This window comes from Cebus imitator, unplaced genomic scaffold (assembly GCF_001604975.1).
Source record: "Cebus imitator isolate Cc_AM_T3 unplaced genomic scaffold, Cebus_imitator-1.0 Scaffold309, whole genome shotgun sequence".
NCBI lineage: Eukaryota > Metazoa > Chordata > Mammalia > Primates > Cebidae > Cebus > Cebus imitator.
The window spans coordinates 880,254-895,147 of NW_016107624.1; positions in this window are offsets into that span (position 1 = coordinate 880,254).

A 14,894-nucleotide genomic window follows, 5' to 3' on the forward strand; every position below is an offset into this window, starting at 1 on the left:
AGCTCATTGACCAAACTAATTGGACACCTGAGAAGTACAAACACAGTAAAAGGAGGACAACGAACATCTACCATCTGAAGCAAAATTACTGGAATAGACCAATCAAGAACGTGCATGATAAATAAACAGGAAAATAAAGCTAAAGCAAGAACAAGAAATCATGTCGTACCACATTCATGAAGTATAATTAACATACAACAAACCACACCTACTTAAAATATTCAATTTGATGAGCTTTGACGTAAGTATATACCTACCAAACCATCACTATAATCAAGATAATCAACATCTCCACCACCCCTAAAGCTTCCTTGTACCCCTCTGTCTTAGTCTGTTCAGGGTGTTATAACAGAATACTATAGACTGGGTGGTTTATAAACAGCAGAAATTTATGTATTTATATTTTATTTTACTTTTTGAGATGGAGCATCATTCTGTTGCTCAGGCTGGAGTACAGTGGTGCGATCTCGGGTCGTTGCAACCTCTGCTTCCTGGGTTCAAGCAATTCTTGTGTCTCAGCCTCCCAAGCAGTTGGGAGTACAGGTGCCCACCACCATTCTTGGCTAACTTGTTTTTTGTTTTCAGTACAGATTGGGTTTTGCCATGTTGGCCAGGCTGGTCTCGAACTATTGACCTCAAGTGACCCACCCACCTCGGCCTCCCAAAGTGCTGAGATTACAGGTGTGAGCCACCACACCCAGCCAACAACAGAAATTTGTTTCTCACCACTCTGGAGGCTGTAAGACCTTGATCAAGAAATCTGGTAAGGGCCAGCTTCTTCATAGACACCTGTCTTCTCTCTGTAACCTCCCAGGCAGAAGAGGGAAAGAGACTCTTCTCACTGAGTCTCTTTTATGAGGACACTAATCCCATTCATGGAGGCTCTGCCCTTACCACCTAATCCCCTCCTGCAGACCCACTTCCTAATGCCATTTCCTCGAGGGTTAACATGTTAGAGAGAGATCCAAGATGGCTGATCACTAGCAGCTCAGGATTGTACCTCCCAGTGAAAGCACAGAGAACGAGAGGACGCCACACTTTCAGACGAATTTTTGTTGCTCATAGACCAGGAGATTCCCGGCGGAGGAGCCCCACGGGTAGCCAGTGCGACTCTTGTGGCTGGCGCGGCAGTTTTGCCGGCACCTCGGCGTGGCGGTTCTTGGTGCAGAGTAAACGGGACTGGGTCCCCTTTTGGCTGACGTTTGGAGCTCTGGGAAGGCGGAGTCGCCTATTCAGCTGATTGAAGGACGGACTCAAGAAGGAAGCCAGACCGGAGATTCCCAGGCAGAAAAGCACCACGAATCTTAACACCGCTCTTTTGGCCAGCGCAGTGGGTTGCTCAGATTCCGGCGCTGGGAATCAACAAGTTGGACGTCCACTCAGAAACCTAATTAGAAAGTCGGTAATTATAATGACCACAGATGGATAAATTTATAACGAAGGGAAGAAACCAGCCTAAAAAGGCTGAGAATACCCAAAATCAGAACACCTCTCCCTCTACAGGGGATCACAGTTCCACATCAGCAACGGAACGAGGCCTGATGGAGAACGAGTGCATTCCATTAACAGAAGTAGGCTTCAAAAAGCGGATGATAAGAAACTTCTGTGAGTTAAAAGAACTTGTTCTAACCCAATGCAAAGAAACTAAGAACTTTGAAAAAAGGTTTGATGAAATGCTAACGAGAAAAGACAATTTAGAGAGGAATATAAATGAATTAATGGAGCTGAAAAACACAATACGAGAACGTCGTGAACTATGCACAAGTTTTTTTTAGAGAGCAGCAACTGGGGTGCATTTATTTCCTCCTGGGCCTGGCAGGCTGGGAGCAGAATATAGACAAAGGCACTGGGGCACGTGGGCCTGGCATGGCCTGGAGCTTGGCTGCCTAGGTGGCAACTGTGAAGGGTGTGCCAGGGCGTGCAGGGACTGGAGTCATCCTCCCAGAACTGGGAGAGGGCCCGTGGGGCATGGAAGCATCACAAGTATGCACAAGTTTTAACAGCCGAATTGATCAAGCAGAAGAAATACCAGAGGTTGAAGACCAACTTAATGAAATAAAACAAGAAGGCAAGATTAGAGAAAAAAGATTAAAAAGGAATGAGCAAAGTCTCCAAGAAATATGGGACTATGTGAAAAGACCTAATCTATGTTTGATAGGTGTACCTGAATGTGACAAAGAGAATTAATCCACACTGGAAAATACTCTTCAGGATATTATTCAGGAAAACTTTCCCAACCTAGCAAGGCAGGATAATACTCAACTCCAGGTAATACAGAGAACACCACAAAGATATTCCTCAAAAAGACCAACCTCAAGGCACATAATTGTCAGATTCATCAGGGTTGAAATTAAGGAGAAAATATTAAGGGCAGCCAGAGAGAAAGGTCAGGTTACCCATAAAGGGAAGCCTATCAGACTCACAGCAGATCTCTCAGCAGAAACCCTACAAGCCAGAAGAGAGTGGTGGCCAATATTCAACATCCTTAAAGAAAAGAACTTTCAACCCAGAATTTCATATCTAGCCAAACTACGCTTCATAAGCGAAGGAAAAATAAAATCTTTTGTGAACAAGAAAGTACTCAGATTTCATCACCACCAGGCCTGCTTTACGAGAGCTTCTGAAAGAAGCACTACACATAGAAAGGAACAACCAGTATCAGCCTTTCCAAAAATATACCAAAAAGTAAAGAGCATCAACATAATGAAGAATTTACATCAACTAATGGGCAAAACAGCCAGCTAGCATCAAATGGCAGTATTAAACTCACATATATTATTATTAATCCTAAATTAAAATCGACTAAATCCCCCAATCAAAAGACACAGCCAAAACCCATCGGTATGCTGCATCCAGACCCATCTCACATGCAAGGATACACAAAGACTCAAAACAAAGGGATGGAGAAAGATTTACCAACCAATTGGAGAGCAAACATAAATAAATAAATAAAAAGCAGGAGTTGTAACTCTCGCCTCTGATAAAATAGACTTTAAAGCAACAAAGATCAAAAGAGGCAAAGAAGGACATTACATAATGGTAAAAGGATCAATGCAACAAGAAGAGCTAACGATCCTAAATATATACACACCCAATTCAGGAACACCCAGATACATAAGACTTATAAAAAGACTTAGACTCCCACACAATAATAGTGGGAGACTTCAACATCAATATTAGACAGATCAATGAGACAGAAAATTAACAAGGATAACCAGGACTTGAACTCAGATCCAAAACAAGTAAACTTAATAAACATTTATAGAACTCTCCACTTTAAATACACAAAATGTACACTCTTATCAGTACCACATCACACCTACTCACAGGTTTAAATGAAATATTGGTTGGCTGCTTGTTTGTTATTTTCTTCCCTCATTTTTTTTTTCCTGTTTCCATTATTAAGCATAAAAGAGGTTTTCAATACCCATTTTTAGACTGCATTCTAGCCCGGGAAATAAAGCAACACTTCCGTTCTCTCTCCCTCTTCCTCTTTCTCTTTCTTCCTCTCCATTCTTTTTTTCTTTCTCTCTTTCTTTAAAAACAAACAAAATTCTTGATATATTCTGAATATAACTCTTTTACCTGTCATATGTGCTGTAAATATTTTCTCTCAGTCTGTGAACTGCCTCTTTATTTTCTTAATCATGTCTTTTGAAGGGCAAAGTTTTAAAATTTTGATTCAGTCTAATTCAACCATATTTTCTTTTATGGTTTGTGCTTTTTGTGTTCTAGTTTTAAATGATTTGCCTACCCTGAGGTTGCAAAACTTTTCTCCAATATTTCTTCTAGTAGCTTTCTAGTTTTAGATTTTACATTTAGGTCTATAATCCATTTCAGTTAATTTTTGTGTATGGTGTGAGGTAAGAATTGATGTTCATTTTTTCCCAACTGGATACTCACTGGTTCCAGCACCATTTGTTAAAAAAGACATTTCTTTCCCTATGATTTGGTAACTTTGTCAAAAATCAATTGATATGAGAGAGGGGAGATTAGGCAATGACTGCTTAATTGGTTCAGGGTCTCCTTTGGAGGTGATGTTTTGAAACTAGATAGGGGCAGTGGCTGCACAACACTGAGAATGTACCAAATGTCACTACATCATACACTTTAAAATGGTTAACCTTGTGTTACATGAATTTCACGTCAATTAAAAAAAAATCAATTGATCATTTATATGTGGGTCTACTTCGGGACTATTTAGACTATCAATCTTTGTACCATCTTTTTGCTAGTACCAAACTGTTTTTACAATGGCTTTATAGTATGTTTTAAAGTCAGGTAGGTTAAGTCTTTCAACTTTATTCATTCTTTAAAAAAGTGTTTTGGTTATCCTAATTTGCATATCCATATAAATTTTATTTTATTTCATTTCATTTTTATTTATTTTGCGACAGAGTCTTCCTCTGTCACCCAGTCTGGAGTGCAGTGGCGTGAACTTGGTTCACTGCAACCTTCACCTCCCAGGTTCAAAAGACTTTCCTGCCTCAGCCACCTGACTAGCTGGGACTACAGGCATGTGCCCCTGTGCCTGGCTAAGTTTTGTATTTTTAGTACTTTAGCCCCAGGAGTTTTCCCTAGTATTGCGCCTTGCCCTAAAAGAGAGCCGATCAAGTGAATCGGCAACCAACAGAATGGGAAAAAATTTTTGCAGTGTACCCATCTGACAAAGGGCTGATATCCAGAATTTACAAAGAACTAAAACAGATTTACAAGAGAAAAACTAACAAGCCCATTCAAAAGTGGGCAAAGGATATGAACAGATACTTTAAAAAAGAAGACATACATGAGGCCAACAAACATATAAAAAAATGCTCATCATCACTAGTCATCAGAGAAATGCAAACCAAAACAACATTGAGATACCATCTCACGCCAGTTAGAATGGCTATCATTAAAAAATCTGGAGACAACAGATGCTGGAGAGGATGTGGAGAAATAGGAACACTTTTACACTGTTGGTGGGAGTGTAAATTAGTTCAACCATTGTGAAAGACAGTGTGGCGATTCCTCAAGGACCTAGAAATAGAAATTCCATTTGACCCAGCAATCCCATTACTGGGTATATATCCAAAGGATTATACATCGTTCTACTATAAGGACACGTGCACACGAATGTTCATTGCAGCACTGTTTACAATAGCAAAGACCTGGAACCAACCCAAATGCCCATTGATGATAGACTGGACAGGGAAAATGTGGCACATATACACCATGGAATATTATGCAGCCATCAAAAACGATGAGTTTGTCCTTTGTAGGGACATGGATGAACCTGGAAACCATCATTCTCAGCAAACTGACAGAAGAGCAGAAGATCAAACACCGCATGTTCTCACTCATAGGCGGGTGTTGAACAATGAGAACACATGGACACAGGAAGGGGAGCACTACACACTGGGGTCAGTGGGGGGGAAATAGGGGAGGGACGGGGGGGGGTGGGGAGCTGAGGAGAGATAGCAAGGGGAGAGATGCCAGATGTAGGTGATGGGGAGGAAGGCAGCAAATCACACTGCCACGTGTGTACCTACGCAACAATCTTGCATGTTCTTCACATGTACCCCAAAACCTAAAATGCAATAAAATAAATAAATGGGGGAGAAAAAAAAAGAGAGAACCGATCAGCCTCAATTGTTTATAAGGGCTACAGTGCTCCAGCCCTTTTAGGTGTTCTTACCTTAGGTCCCTGCTCTTATCCACTGTTGGAGAGGACAGAGCCTCTCCCAGCTTCAGCTGACATTTTCGGATGGGCAGCCCAACTCTCCAGTGATCACCTGTTGCCTATTTTGGATTCTTCTGTTCTCAGGCCTCATCATGTACTATCTCGCTTTCTTCCTTCCCTCTTACAAAAATGTTCTTGTGGCAGTAGTTTGCCTCATCCACTGTTATTTTGGGGCTCATGAAGTTACCTTGTACCTAGCTTTGTTAAAGTACTGTCTGGGCCTTTGGTTTTGCTATTTAGTGACTGTTTTTTAGGGGAATTTGGAGAGATTAAAAACCCAGGCTGGCACCACCACCAACCTGCTCAAAATTCAAATTTTGTGTTGAATTTCAGTTGCTTAATGATTGTTGCCTTCAAGTTCTAGCAGTGTCTCATATGTTCCTATATCCGATAAAGACCCGATAAGTGATACAGTTCCACTAACCATACATCTAGGTTTGTGAGCAACCTAAAGCCAGCAGACAAAGACTAGCATTTTACGGAAAATCTGTATCTAGAATCCTACTACTAGCTTACAAAACTCCTGGAGAGTTACTTCCTCTATGGAACCTTGGTTATCACTTCTAATAGACTCTCTCTCTTGTTTGTGCTTTCTTCATTACACCTCTTGGGTTTTGTGTGTGTGCTATCTCAGAGAACCTGGGCTCCCAGAAACAGTGACCATACACAATTTATCTCTATACCCCCAGCCCCCAGCACAACACCTGATACAGAGTAGGCACTTAATAAATGTTTCCTAAAAGAGGGAGTTTGAGCTAAAAGATGCCTGCAGCTGTATTGTGTAACTAAAAAACTTAATTATCTTAAAAATGACTCATGCTCATTGTAGGAAACTTAGAAAACACACACAAAAAAAAGCAAATAGAAAATATTTAATATTTATTTATCTTGGCTGGGCACAGTGGCTCACGCCTGTAATCCCAGCACTTTGGGAGGCTGAGGTGGGCGGATCATGAGGTCAGGAGTTCAAGACCAGTCTGGCCAATACAGTGAAACCCTGTCTCAATTAAAAATACAAAAAATTAGCTGGGTGTGATGGTGTGTGCCTGTAATCCTAGCTACTCAGCAGGCTGAGGCAGGAGAATCGTGTGAACCCAGGAGGCAGAGGTTGCAGTGAGCCGAGATCTCACCATTGCACACCAGCCCAGGCAACAGTTGAGACTCTGTCTCAAAAAAAAAAAAAAAAAAAAAAAAGAGTCTTGCTCTGTCTCTGCAGTGGCCTGATCTCGGCTCACTGCAACCTCTGCCTCCCAGGTTCAAGCGACTTTCCTGTCTCAGCCTCCCGAGTAGCTGGGGCTACAGGTGCGAGCTACCATACTCAGCTAATTTTTGTATTTTTAGTAGAGATGGGGTTCCCCATATTGGCCAGGCTGGTCTCGAACTCCTGACGTCAGGTGATCCATCAGCCTCAGCCTCCCAAAATGCTGGCATTACAGGCATGAGCCACTATGCCCAGCAGACATGCATGTATCTTTATGGTAGAACGATTTATATTCCTTTGGGCATACACCCAGTAGTGGGACTGCTGAGTTGAATGGCAGTTCTGGTATTTAAGCTCTTTGAGGAATCACAACACTGCTTTCCACAATGATTGAACTAATTTACACTCCCACCAACAGTATATATGCATTCCCTTTTCTCCACCTCTCCAACTTTTTTTTTTTTTATACAGAGTCTTGCTCTGTCACCCAGGCTGCAGTGCAGTGGCATAATCGCAGCTCAGCTCTGCCTTCCTGGCTCAAGCAATTCTCCCACCTTAACCTACCAAATGGCTGGGACTATGGATGCATGCCACCACACCCGGCTACTTTTTGTATTTTCTGTTGAGACAGGGTCTCACCATGTTACCCAGGCTGGTCTCAAACTCATGGGCTCAAACAATTCACCAGCTTCAGGCTCCTAAAGTGCTGAGATTACAGGCCTGAGTCACTGCACATGGCCATGTTATTTTTTGGCTTTTTAGTAATAGCTATTCTGACTGGTGTAAGATGGTATCTTACTGTGGTTTTGATTTGCATTTCTCTAGTGATATTGAGCTTTTTAAAAATATGCTTTTTTTGGCCACATTTATGTCATCTTTTGAAAAACGTCTGTTCATGTCCTTTGCCCACCTTTTAATGTGTGTGTGTGTGTGTGTGTGTGTGTGTGTGTGTGTGTGTTTTACTTGTAAATTTGCTTAGGATCCTTATAGATGCTGGATTTTGGACCTTTGTCAAATACATAGTTTGCAAATATTTTCTCCCATTCTGTGGATTATTTACTACTCTGTGGACATTTTCTTTTGCTGCCTGCTGATGTCTTAACATGGCAGGCCCTAGAATAACTGGAAATGAAGAAGGCAAGTACAGTATTAGAACATACTCAGGCTGGGTGTGGTGGCTCACTCCTATAATCCCAGCACTTTGGGAGGCTGAGGTGGGCGGATCACCTGAGGTCAGGAGTTTGAGACCAGCCTGGCCAACATGGTGAAACCCCATCTCCACTAAAAACAAAAATTAGCTGGGCATGTGGCGCTCGCCTATAATCCCAGCTACCTGGGAGGCTAAGCCAGGAGAATTGCTTGAATCCGGGAGGCAGAGGTCATGCCACTGCACTCCAACCTGGGCGACAAGAACAAAAAAAAAACTGAAAAAAAAAAAAAAAAAAAAAAAAAAAAAAAAAAGCACATTGAAAATGTGCAGTAACCTTAAATACAAGAAAGTCCTCGGTATAATTAAATGTCTTCAATGCAACAGAATCTGACTCTCATTACCAGATGCAACTCCCAAAATTTTCACTAGGTGGCAGAACAGGCTAGATAAAAGCCGGGGTTCTCAACCTTGATGGGCATCACAAACACCTGTGAGCCTCCAGCCCCAAAGTTTGATTCATTAGGTCTGGGTGTGGCCTGATAATTAGCATTTCTAACAAGTTCCCAGGTGATGCTGTTATGCTGGAAGGAAAGTACATTTTGTGAACTCTGAAACAGAAAGTCAATGTAGACCAACCCAAGGCCCATTCACCCATCCATCCATCCATCTCTCCCTTCCTTCCTTCCTCCAGTTTACTTTGTAGTTCTAGGTGATATGAGCACAGAGAAGAATGAGACATGATTCTTGTACTCAAGACAGAGTTGGGTAAGGGAGAAAAAGGAAAACGAAAAAAATAACTCTATTACTTCAACTTCTCCATTTTTTCCAACACACAGACTTCCTAAGTGTTCATTTGTGTTTCTGTTCTGTCAAATAGAGTTTAAGCCTTGTGCCCTTAAAGCTTGAATGATCAACTAGCACAAGAGCTGCCTTACATGGCTAAATCTGCTGAACTAACAATCTCAGGAATGTGTTTGCTATCCTATGAAAACTTTCAGATGGAAAATTTCCTCTCTGAACTTAACAGAGGCTGGAGATATAAAAGCACATCTGACACCCCCACGTCTGCATTAATGAGTAAAAAGAAAACACCAGGATTATTACGTTATTAGAATCGGTGCTTAGTTGCTTTCCAAGATGAATTCCTCATTTGAAACTTCAATACATATTATAGTTAATTTGGGGGAAAAACCTTTTGACTCATGTCCTAGTATTGCTGACTAGCTCTAATCTTTGGTACTGAGTCTTACTAGACCTACTTTTTGCATAATTTGTGACTTATCATATAAACCAATAATATGTAAAGAGATATACATATTTTGTGTATATTTTACTTGACACAAATTCTTTTTGTGTAATGAAAGAACACTTCAATGCATGCCTTGGGTTGAACTATTATTTCTAAATCAGTGATAACTACATTAGTGAAATTTTATTTATAACCATAATTCATCTCAACCAATGTTTTCACAAGTATTTGAAAGTGTAAGAAAAATAAATGGGTAAAAGATGCAGACAGAATTCAAGAGATACAAATAAGCACACATAAAAATATGTCATTTTCTAGTTCCCCCCCATAAAAACGTTGTCATGTGTTAAAGAAACGTCAGTTAAAGCAACCTTGAGATACTTCCTTTATATCTATTAAATTGGCAAACACATTTAGAAATGTTCTTTCTTGACTTGGGTTAGACAAGTGTTCACTTCATAACTATTTGACAAAACTGTGTTTTGTGCACACTTCTGTACCTGTAACAGAAGACATTGGGAAACATTTCCATTGCTTTTGCAATTAAGTCTTCAACTGGAACTTGTTCTAAGGAAATATGCACAAAGAAGTTCTCTGTATTATTTTCTAAAATGAAGAACTGGAAACTACCAAATTATCTAACAAAACAGAAATGGTTTAGCAAATTACAGTAACAAAGGAAAATTACAACATATTATGGTAGTTGTAAAGACCTAGAGCACATTTTTGATAGCATATTACAAAACAATGATTTGCACATAAACCTATACATATATGCATAAGGATTAGAAGAGAGTAGTATTAAAAATCATAAAGGAGTTCTGGGTAATTTTCTCCATAAGTGTTTATTACTCTTAGATTATCTTTACCACAGACAGCACAGAACATGTGATTAAAATGCAAAGGACAGGAACATCCCACTGGCAAGGACTACTCATGTCTAATCACAGTGTGATCATTAAATATTCTGTCCAAATGTACTCAGAACACTTGGGATGTTTATAGAATACGGCAGAAGAAGGAAGTCTAGGAGAGGAAGAGCTGTGTGGAATTGATCTTTCATTTTGCTTCTTTTATTTTCAATTTTAGATGCTCTGGAAGTTATTTTTCTTCCAAGTTTCGATCACTCTTAAGACAATCCATGGAATTTATTAAAATCTCACTGAGTTCCTACTCTCAATCTTACAATGTTGCTGGGGAAACAAGTTATTCAACTGTATTCTGAAAGAAAATTGAGAATCAAGGATGAAAGTTAATAGTTTGTCTACTGCAAAAGGTATAATGGTATTTATTGCTAAATGAACTGCACCACCAACCTTAGGCCAAAATTCCCAGTGAGGCTGGAGTGTGGTATAGTGGTCAGCAGAGGCTTTAAAGATAGTGGGAGGTCAATGGGATCTAAAGCCTGGCCCTGGGACTGGTGGAAAGGAACATGAAGAAGTTTCCATGAGGATGGGAGAGTAACACCCGAAGTGCAAGGGTGGGAATAAATAGAAAAGCAAGAACTGTTTGCTCGAAGAGATTATCTAGGGCTCCATTAAGTTAAGGAATCTAGATGTGCCCTGTTGGTAACAGGGAGTTACCAAAGTTGAACAAGAGCAAGTGCTCAAATAAGTGGTTGGGAGACTCCCTGGAAGCAGAGGATAAGACAGGTTAAATGCTGCACACAGCTGGTGAAGGGAGAAGGCAAGAGTCCGGGTTAGAAGAGACTCAAAATACGCAAAGAATAGACAAGGAAACATGAAAACGGAAAAAATCCAGGTCTGTGGGGGATGAAAATCAGGGCTTCAGCCTCACCACTTACTATAACTCCTCTAAGCAATGAGTCACTTTACCAAGCCACAGCTTTCTCATCTGTAAAACAGAAATGACAATCTGCCCTTAGTGACGCTGTCAGAGGATCAAAGGTGCAGGGCCATGGTAAACAAATGACAAGAAGCACTGTAAGTTTAAGTTAGGAAGAAGGAACTCATGCAATGATGTGTTGAATAGACACATCTTTGGGCAAAAGAGAGGAAGACAATTCCAAGGTCTGGAATCTGCAAAATGGGACTTTTACCCACCTCACTCCCTCATTTGCAACTATTCATGAAATTCAACAAAATTATTTCCTTGCATTTTAAGTTTATTGATTTGCTTCTTGGATCACCTTCAGAAATGGTTATATTGAGTTTACTTTCTAGAAGATGCAGAAACAGTAAAAGAACAGAGCCACTTAGATCACTCAAGGGTTGTTCCATTTCTAAAACACACTGACTTTTGAAAAGTTCCTGAATTGGTTGGGTAAAATGTCTGAAGTGGTCGGGGGGAAAAGCAAAACAAAGTCTTAACTACAGAATATATTTTTAAGGAAATGCAGCTTTATTACTTTCAAGTACAAACAACAACTTGGGCTTGGCTAACCAAATTCGCCTAATTGAGGGAATCTGCTTTAATGTACAGATGTAAATGATTTATAGTTAGCACAATCACTCACTGGTAAAAAGAGTGCTTCTATGATGCAAGAAAATAACTTCACATCTTAGAGACATCTTGTTCCACAATCACTCCACTATTTGCTTAAGCAATCTCTTCTTCCCCCTACCCCACACAGTTCAAATATAAACTTTATCTCACTTCCTCTAAATCACAACATACATCAAATTAGTGAAACATGAGTTGATTACTTTTCCCACATTGCTACAGATGTTGGATTGGTGACAGAACTATCTTTTCAACCTGAGCATTCTCATCAAGTATACTAAGTCTAAATCAGTAAAATATGCCTGTTCACAATCTGAGTACAAAGACACCAAAACATGATGAGCTTTTATCATCTGAATTAGTAATTTTCCAGGGCTGAATATTAAAAACACATATTTACTTGGGCATATTTATGAAGAGCAAAAGCAGCTGAATTCTTTAGGCTACATTAAGTGGGTCTACACTGGTCAGGATTGAATTACTAAATTTAAACAACTGAACTGTTCTAGGAAAGACTGGAAACACTGACACATCCTCACAGCTAAACAGCTTTCTGCACTGAGCATGACCAGTGTGATCAGGCTGATGGGAATGGTGCAAAGACTACTCAGGAATCCATTTGAGGATTTATTCTGAAAAACTTTCACTTTCCTAGAGGAGGCACAGGGGGAACCTTTGATAAGAGACACTGCCAAAGATGGCTAATGGGCATTTTGCCAAAAAAAGCGAATGTGTTCTTTTCATCAGACACTCTGAAGACTGCATAATTCTCAAGAGTGCCTTAGTTGTCTTAAACCAAGCAAAAGCACCAGCATAACCAGGTAGGAAGGCTGTGTCAAGGAGACAGACCTACAGGGCTTCTCCCCTAACCTGACAACTGTGTCCAAAGGCAGTGGTGACAGTATGCCCTGCCAAGACTGCATCATCATGAGTAGCAATCTGATTCTGCGTGCTTCCCTACAGAGAAAGGCAAGTGGCTTCAGACATGAAGGCCCAGACAGAAGAGGAGGCACAGGAAGCTATAAAAGTGATGTTGGGGCCAGGCGCGGTTTCTCACGCCTGTAATCCCAGCACTTTGGGAGGCCGAGGCAGGCAGATCACGAGGTCAAGAGATCAAGACCATCCTGGCCAACATGGTGAACCTCCGTCTCTACTAAAAATACAAAAATTAGCTGGGCATGGTGACGCACACCTGTAGTCCCAACTACTTGGGAGCCTGAGGCAGGAGAATCGCTTGAACTCTGGAGGCGGAGTTTGCAGTGAGCCGAGATTGTGCCACTGCACTACAGGCTGGCGACAGAGTAAGACTCGTCTCAAAAAAAGAAAAGCAATGTTGGCAGGATTGACCTCCAGGCAACCTGGAAGCCACATAGTAACGACCTCAAGTTGCCAGCTGTGTTTGGTCAAAGAAATGTGTAAAGCCAGGATCCACTATCCTATGCTGATTCTGTTAGATCAAAATGCCTAACCTAATAGAAACAATTTCTTCATGTCTAAAATAAATAGTTTCCAAAAGTATTTCCTTTGTTTTACAAATGGAGGGCAGTAATCACTTTCCTATGAACAAATACTAGAATGATTATATAATCCTCAAACTTCACCAAGTGCTTTCAGCAGCCAGAACAGAGTGATTTTTAAACTATGAAAAATTGCAAACCTTACAAGTTAATAGCAATGTTCCCCACGTTTCACTCATGAGCAGCTATCCAACTGCATGCACTTCCTGCAGAACTTCTTCCAAGTCCAGTCCTTGGAAGGGTTTTCTTCCTATTTCTCCAATAGGTCTAAAATGTCAGGTTAGAGTCAGATTTGGCAATGTGGATTACTTCAAATAATGGAGCAGGAGGAAACCATTCCTTTGGAATGATGACAAAATCTACTAGAAACTTCACACATCCACTCAGCTCTCCTGGATCCCTGTCCACATCATGAGGCCTGAAGTTATGGTAGCCTTTATGAGCCTGAGAGAAGCCCTGTGCTTCCACACCACAGTGTCACCCAAGAAATCCGATCCTTGTAAGAATCCAAGGGGCTTACATTCTCATGACTTAGAATTTTTCTGAAATGAGAATATTCACAAAAGAGGGAAAGGCAATCCCTCACTTATGCACTAAGGAAGCCAAAGGTCACTGTGTGCATGAGAGAGCTCTCAAACACAATGAAAGGAGAGTAAGGAATAGCTTTAGTTATTCCCTACCCACTTCTTACTCTGACCTCCCATTTTGCTTTCTTTTGCAAAAAGGATGAGTTAGTTTACCATTTTTATAAAAACTGGCAATAGTGTGAATAAATCCAGCATGTATACAGCAGTTAAATAAAATCTCAGGCCAAATAAAGGCCTCTGTGGGGAAGACTTGACATTAGGACTCCAATTACTGCCTGAAGAACTGCTGTCAAAATCCAGCTGCATGATCATGCCACTGCATTCCAGCCTGGATGACAGACCAAGACTGCCTGGGGGAAAAAAAAATTCCAGAGACATCAAGTACCACCTTGATGACTTCTGTATTCACCACTAAAAACTGAAATAGAACATATCAGACAAGCTTCAAGTTAGTCAGTTTTATAAAACTTTTCCCGCAAGTAAGATCTTAAAAAGTGAGGTGGGGTGGAGACAGGCATTGTATCAGTAATCTCAGTTACCTGTTCAGGCTTGATTACAAAGTAAAAAGTCATTTACCCTCATTATTGCCCATAGTGTCCTGGGGCTTCTGAAAATAGATTCAGTTGTGATTCCAGTTCTATTTCTAGAAGGACTAAGCAGAGCTCATGTACAGAACTCAATGCGAGATGGATTAAACTCAGATTTCGTGGGATAGAGAAAGATATTCTTCTTTTGCTTAAACCCCACAAAGTGTCAACATGGATATTAATGATACCTTTCCTTGAAATTCGTCATTAATTTCTATTAACTTCACAGCACCCAGAGGTCCACAGTCTGGCTTTATGCTAACGCAGATTCTGGAAGAGATAGGTCCCCACTCTAGAGCTTACATCATTCTCAGCTCTGCTGGCAACCCTTTTTCCCACCTGTAAAATGGATATGCTTTAAACTAGAGTCAGCAAGAAGGAATAACTCATGTTCCCAGACATAAGCTTTCACTGAGGT